The 7500-nt window shown below is 45.1% G+C and overlaps 1 protein-coding gene across 1 annotated transcript in view; it reads right to left on the bottom strand.

Annotated features, from left to right (window-relative positions):
- sema5a (sema domain, seven thrombospondin repeats (type 1 and type 1-like), transmembrane domain (TM) and short cytoplasmic domain, (semaphorin) 5A) overlaps window positions 1–7500 on the bottom strand; it is a 259814-nt gene that overhangs the window by 11456 nt on the left and 240858 nt on the right. The gene's annotated exons all lie outside the window — the stretch shown is intronic.

Raw genomic sequence — 7500 nt, 5'->3', positions numbered from 1 at the left:
AGTAGAACTTTTTATACTTTTTAAATACCTATGATATAAAATAACTAAGATCAAGGCTGCGTTTAAGAGTCATATGAGCATCTGTAAATGTTATCGGTGCCCTATTTGTTGGTATCGGCCAATACCGATACCACCATTTTAGTGCAGTATCAGGGCCCCGGCCGATGCTGGTATCGGTATCGGTGCAACACTAATTGGAAGGAAGGGTAATGCTTCCTTTCACATTCCACGCATGAATTCAAGGACATACAAGCCATGATGCGACCTGCTAACTTGCGAAATATCGCAAGTTATTGAGCATTTGGAACAAGGTGACCAACACCAACAGCTGCTGTCCACTGTAAACACACAAGGGAAGGAAAGACGGACATATTCCACACATGTATTTGGGAACAAACAAGGACTGCATGCTAACTTGTGAAATTTTGCATGTCACTGAGCATGTGGACCAAGGTGACTGAACAGCACAACCAGTCGCTGCCCACTGCTGACACAGGGGACAGAATAAAGGACAGCCACTCCCTCTCACGCGCCACGCATGTATTGGACAACACACAAGCTGGGAGGACCGCATGTTAACTTATGGATGGGAGGAAGGACAACTACTTACTTTCACATTCCACGGATGTATTAAACAACACGCAAGCAAGGACAATGAAATGGCAGGGACCTTTAGGCTGGATGATTGTAACACTGAACACGCAAGACAAGGAGGCCCAATTTTTCCAATGAATTGAATGCAAAACTTTTACAAAAAATTGGATGAAGTACAATGCTAAGTAAAATGGAAGGAGTTTGGATCTCATTTTTGAGAGATAGAAAACAGTTTCATGGTTTCCAATGTGAAGAAAAATCATTGACTGATTGATACAAATATTGAAACATACTAATGAACGAGTCATGCATCATAATCATCTGTATTTGCACTTTGGTCCTGTACTTGTAGTGCAATGGAGCTATTCCAAAAATACAACCATCTGGCGAGCTGTAGTATGCCCATGTAAGGCAACACAACTGTGGAACACCAATCACCTTCAACATGCACTAGGTAATTAGAGGGATATGTGACCTTGGCTGGGAGGCCAGCGGAGCGCTGAACAAATTAGCCTGATGGTTAGCTGGTGCTGACACAGCCTCCGCACGGCACGTGGGCCAGATCCGGCTCAGATCTGGGGTACAGCTGTTTGGGGGTGCAGGGGAGGGGGACTACAACACAGATGTGTGTTTAGGGTCGGGAGGAAGGTAAGGGGGCTGTGCTGCATGTTACAGACAGCTCCACCGCCACCCCCACCATCAACCGTGCCACCCCCCGAGTGGACTAACCTCGACCCCCGCTCTAATTAACAGTAAATGAACCATCAGCTTCTTTCCCCCCCAAACACCCTTCCCTCCCAAAATCCCACCCACCCACTGAGCTTACCCAGCCTTAGGCAGCTCCACACAGCACCATCAGATGTGATGGCCTGGGAGCCGACCATCGCTGGCGGTAATGAGCACCGGTAAAAATTACAGCCACCCCACAGCCTAATTGTTCCCTCAGTAAGCAGGCTTGCTGTGTTTATTTTATATGCAGTGGGCTATGTGTGGAGACACTCTGTGTGAGACGCAGAGACTCAGAACATTCCCTCTTGAGGTAGAAGACAGATCCTTCTAGAAGTTTTCTAAAGACAGAAGGGGGAGTTCCGGAACTAACAGTCTAACAGTGAAGCAAGAGGGGTAGCAGAGCGTTCCTCACATGCCGGAGTTTCACTTGGTCTATTTTATATGTGTAGAAAGTAAAAGTAAAAAAGGAATGTTAAAAAAAGAAATCTTGTGCACACACAGTGTTTCTTCATCCTGTTTTATAGAGAAAAGGAAGATAGAGGTGGGAAGCCAGAGGAGGAAGGAAAGACAGCTTCAGGGAGAGGGGGAGATAGAGAGAGAGAGAGAGAGAGAGAGAGAGAGAGAGAGAGAGAGAGAGAGAGAGAGAGAGAGTGAGTGAAAGCAAGAGAGGGAAAAAAACGTTGCTCTCTTCCAAAATTGGTTTTAAAAGAGGCAACAATCGTGGGGAGAGTGTAATTGAACACCTCTGGGGCTTGAGTCATCTTGCCTGTAATTTCTCTATCTGAAAATGACAGATCAGTCAATTTCTGCCACCAACTGACAGATCGCCTCATCTCTTACAGGGGTGCCAGCGACAACAAAACGATTCATTAGCCTGGAAGATGACGAACTCGGGCTGCCGGCGCTAAACCCCAAACCAGAGCTTTTTCACATGACACTAATGTGTTTTAAAGTTGAGCCCTGAAGGGCATTTTTCACCTGCCAGCACAAAACACTCCTGAATTTACTCAATAGAGAAGACAAAGTAATCTCACCTTATTGCAGTTCAATTTTATCCAGTTTTGTCTGGGAGAAAGTGTTGTTGCCCCTTATTTTGCCCCTTAGATTTCTGAACTCAATTGATGTGATGCCATCACATCAGCCCACATACAGTCATCAGAAATGGTCCTCTGATGTGGGTCTACTCTGCTCCGAGGAAATCGTGACTTCTCTAAATTGTCTTGGCTTCATCAGAAACAAATAAACTTATGATCTCTGATATTAAACAGATTTTTCATATTTTCCCCCTTAAGGATGATTCTAAAATTAAAGTCCTGAATGGTCTCCAGTGCAGTTCAACTTGAGATCATAGAAACAATCTCATCGTGATCTGTGTCTCCTAAGGGGTTGATTGTGAAATATTTCAAAAGTCAAAAAGATCTTTCATTTCTGGAAGACAAAGATAAGACAACTGTTAGAAGTACAACCAGCATTTTCAACAGCTCATGGTCACGATGCTTCATTTATATTCTCAAACTGAAGAAATGAGGTTTGATATTGGCGGAATCTCTCTGAGAAGTCAAAGCTTAAATAGAATAACCTTTATTAACAGCAAAAGCTCACATGAAAATACATCTTCATGATGCATGAGCATGATTGAGGCCATTTTAGATGGCCAAGTGAACAAGTCATGATAAGTTTTTGCAGTTCTACTTGCTCTTCCTACTGTATTATCTACAGCAGGGTTTCCCAAACTGGGGTGCGTGCACCCCTGGGGGTGCGCGACTTGCTACAAGGGGGTGCACGAGTTGAATAGAGCAATGGCTGAGATGTGTGTTTTTATACAAAAATTAAGGAACATTACGTAGTTTGCAATTGTTTTTTTGGTGAATTGTATGCTGGAGGGATCCAGCTGAAGTGTCATTTATAACTGCTAAACTTGTTATGCAACAAGTTCTATTAATGATGGCAAAAAAAACGTCAGGTCTATTGGAAATGAGGATTTTGTGCGGCTGTGCAACATTTGCTTAGGGGGTGCGCGAACCACATTGAAATGTAAAAGGGGGTGCGCAGGGGGGAAAGTTTGGGAACCGCTGATCTACAGTATAAAGCAGCACATGTGAGAATTTTGACAGGCGCTGCTTAAAAATGAAATGAAGGCTGGAAAACAAAGATATGCGCAAACTGATATAATGCTCCAAAAACATGTGTACTGTACTGCTACAACATTTTGCCTGTAACTATTTTTGTTTTCAAGATGCATTTCAGTTACCCAGGCTCTGCCCTCGTAATGACGCAACACCTTCGGCTCTGTTACTACTCAGGCAAAGAGCTTGTTCAGGTACATTCTGAGCTCCGCCGGGCTGGGGAACTCCACCCACTTTGTCGGGAACCAATTAACTTTGAGCATCTCCAACGGTCCTGAGTAGAGGCGTGTTCAAGGCAGTGATGTGGCTTAAGCAGAGATGTTCTATTGGGACTAAGAAAATGTTTGGTTTAAACTATGGCTCAGCCTTGTATGCCCTCGACCAGTAGCAAACCAAGGGAGGTGGGTTAACCATGCCGTTTGAGAATGTTAGTTGTTATGCTCTTGGTCAGACCAAGTCTTGAAGAGATTTGAAAGTCATAATAATCAGGCTTTTTCACACTTGTATTCTACTATAGGCCTACACAGTACAGAAAAATACACCTTAGAGTCTTTACAGGCATTGAACAAAACAAAAAGCTGATATACAGTATCTGATAGTACAGTATATGGATCCCCAAAACTGAGTACACTGTCACAACAGTTTGAACTGTGCCACAAGGTTCTCTGATGAAGAACATTCACACAAAAACACTTCCATTAAAATCTCCTTTTTTAAGAGCATTACAAAGCAGTCTGCTGATGCCTTCTCATTCTGCCCCTTCAAATCATCATCAGCCTGCTACAGTGCAAAGATACGTGTTGTTATGCGCTTTTTTGTTATCATTATGAAGCTTACCACGTACAGTAGTACCCTTGTCTACAGAGGTTGCAGACAGCTAAGGCCAGGGAGGGCTTAAGACAGCACTTTCAGCCTCCTGGGTCTGTCTGCATGTTCTTCATAATGAGACTGAACGTTTGCCTTGCGCCCACAGAAAAACCCTTGCCCAGCACCACGCCGACTACGCCGATCTCTTGGAGAAGCACCAGACTGGGGAGCTGATGAAGTGTGATTTAAGTTTGTGTGTGTGTGTGTGTGTGTGTGTGTGTGTGTGTGTGTGTGTGTGTGTGTGTGTGTGTGTGTGTGTGTGTGTGTGTGTGTGTGTGTGTGTGTGTGTGAGTGTGTGAGTGTGTGTGTGTGCATATGTTTTTTTCTGTGTGTGTGTGTGTGTGTGTGTGTGTGTGTGTGTGTGTGTGTGTGTGTGTGTGTGTGTGTGTGTGTGTGTGTTTTAACAGTCATACCGGGTCCTAATTCCATTGCAGGCTGGTGTCAGACCCATGGGGAACGTACACCTGATAAAAGTTTGCAAATGCTCTGAAATGTTTTTTTTGCAAATGAGCATGAAAGGAAGTCGTCTCTGGCCCTGACCTGTCTCCTCTCTGGCACAGATTTACTTCGGAATGTCAAACACTATCTGCATCACGGAACATAACACACACACTGGCACGCACGCACGCACGCATGCACACGCACACGTACATATACACACACACACACACGCTCATGCGCACATGCACATGGACACAAACTTTTTCTCTCTTTCTCCCTCTCTCTCTCTCTCTCTCTCTCTCACACACACACACACACACACACACACACACACACACACACACACACACACACACACACACACACACACACACACACACACACACACACACACACACACACACACACACACACACACGCACGCACGCACGCTCACACACACACACACACACATAGACACACCTACAGGCATTCAAACATGGACACATGCACAGCCCCTTCTCTTTAAAAATAATTAACAGTTTGTGTGCGGCCATTTTCTTAAGAAACCAGCACGACCATGCAAACATAAAAGGAGTACCTTGGTTAAGAGGTTTATCCTCTTTTTATTCCTTTTCGCTTTCCCACATGAGTTTCACACTGACTCTAAAGAAATCTATATAAAAACACCAACCACAAGACTTGTGGATACAAATACCTATCTCCTTTAAAAAAAGCCCTTTCACTTATAACTACTTCTGAAGGTTAAAGCCCCACTGACCATCTAAAGAGGCCTTTTGACAACCGAAAGAGCCTGGACGGAGCCCTTTTCACACGCAACTGCCAACCAGAGGTAACCAGCTGATGTGGCACTTCAGCCAACAAAAGTCCTTTTGCCGGCACACAACATATAATCCGTCGGCACCGAAAGGGATATTTGACGGATATTTGGAGCTTGGCATGACTCATATCGTTTCTATTATTTCTGAGTGCTGTGAGTGGTTATGAATAAACCCTTTCTAGCAAACTTGTCTCGGAGACGGCATGTGTGTCTGCAGGACTGTCTGGAGTGACACCGTCATATGTCTTGAGTCTAGTGTGTGTGTGTGTGTGTGTTTGTGTGTGTGTGTGTGTGTGTTTGTGTGTGTGTGTGTGTGTGTGTGTGTGTGTGTGTGTGTGTGTGTGTGTGTGTGTGTGTGTGTGTGTGTGTGTGTGTGTGTGTGTGTGTGTGCGTGTGTGTGTGTGTGTGTGTGTGTGTGTGTGTGTGCCAATCGGGGAGATCTCACAAAGGAGGGGGGGCATCGTGAACATCATGGGGCCAAAGAGTTTTAGTTTCAAGGACACTGTCAAGTGAGAGCTGAGATGACTAAGCGGAATGGAAGCCTCCTTGTAAGTGCATTCCATGACGTGCCGCGACTTCTAACTCAGCGCTCACCGATGGCGATGATGGATGGCTGTTGACGAGATGTTGCGTTGGCCACTGTGAGCTCGGAGCTGTCAGAGAGCCAATCAGGCAGGCCTTTGTCGTTCTTAACGCAAACGTGATTGATAACGATCTTAAAACGAGCTCATCTGGCTTTTTTTTGCGTGTCTGTCTGCATGTCTCGTCTCCGTCTTGGGCATGTGCACCAGGTGTGCCCTTCAGCAAAGTGTGAACAGGTGCTACGCTACTCAACGCTACATGACACAAGATTTAATGTGCTTTCATTTGTGTTCGAGGGCATATTTTGAGGGGTAGGACCTGAAAAGTTTGGCTGTTGACGTGATATTGTTGGCCGCAGTGAGTTTGGAGCCATCGAGGCAGCCAATCGAGTCGTCCTTAATAGGAACGTGATTGATAACGATCTTAAATCGATCTCATTTGCCTTTTTCCTTGTCTGTTGTCTACAGTAACGTAGCGTCTCTGGCCATTCCGTCTTGTGCATTACGCGCGCCAGGTGTGTCCTTCAGCTAAAGTGGGAACAGACGCTATGCTACTCTACGCTACACGATGCTACATGACACAACACAACTTCCCACTTCGCACGGGTGCCAAGAGGAGTGCTTCACTAATTAGAGAAACAGACCCCCTCCCCTTCCCCTTCCCCCGCTCCCTATGCCTCCCTCGTAAGTTTGTCTGCGGATGAGAGGGAACGTATTGCGCGCGTGGGGCTCCCTGTTGCTCCCTGTTGCTCGGAGAATAATTACCCTCCCAAGTAATTACACACAAGGAGGCAGTTGGGAATGCGCTCCGTATCCCGACAAGAAATTGAGGTCTAGAGCTACGCTAGCAACCCCCTACCCTCCCACAGATACATGATTTCAATAGTCCTCCACTATGGGTATTTTTTTTTCTCGGATGAAAACATCTGCGTGGAGTTTTTCCTAATTTATTTAGTATAATTTGTACCTCGAAAAAGTAGTATCATTTGCACGGCAGGAGCTGAAGAGCAGTACATTGCCCCGTAATGTACAATAACACACACATATGCACACACAGTGTGGTGCACTCACAGAGAGAAATTATATTTGTAAACACAAACACACTTTCAATACTGGGCTCAGTGGAGTAGGGCCTTGTGTGCAGTGCAGTGTTAACGACAGCATATGGTTGCAATATAATAGGAGCTAATGGGAATGTGTTTGGCGAGTTCAGTCAGACAGGGTAATGGGATATGCTATGGGTCAGAAACTGAGGACAGAAACTGAAAAAGTTGAAGTATAACAATATTCTTAAACAACCTATTTTTATACTTATAAGGGGTGTGTGTGTGTGTGTGTGTGT

Source organism: Engraulis encrasicolus, chromosome 9 (assembly GCF_034702125.1).
Source record: "Engraulis encrasicolus isolate BLACKSEA-1 chromosome 9, IST_EnEncr_1.0, whole genome shotgun sequence".
NCBI lineage: Eukaryota > Metazoa > Chordata > Actinopteri > Clupeiformes > Engraulidae > Engraulis > Engraulis encrasicolus.
This window is presented reverse-complemented; position numbering and strand designations above follow the sequence as displayed.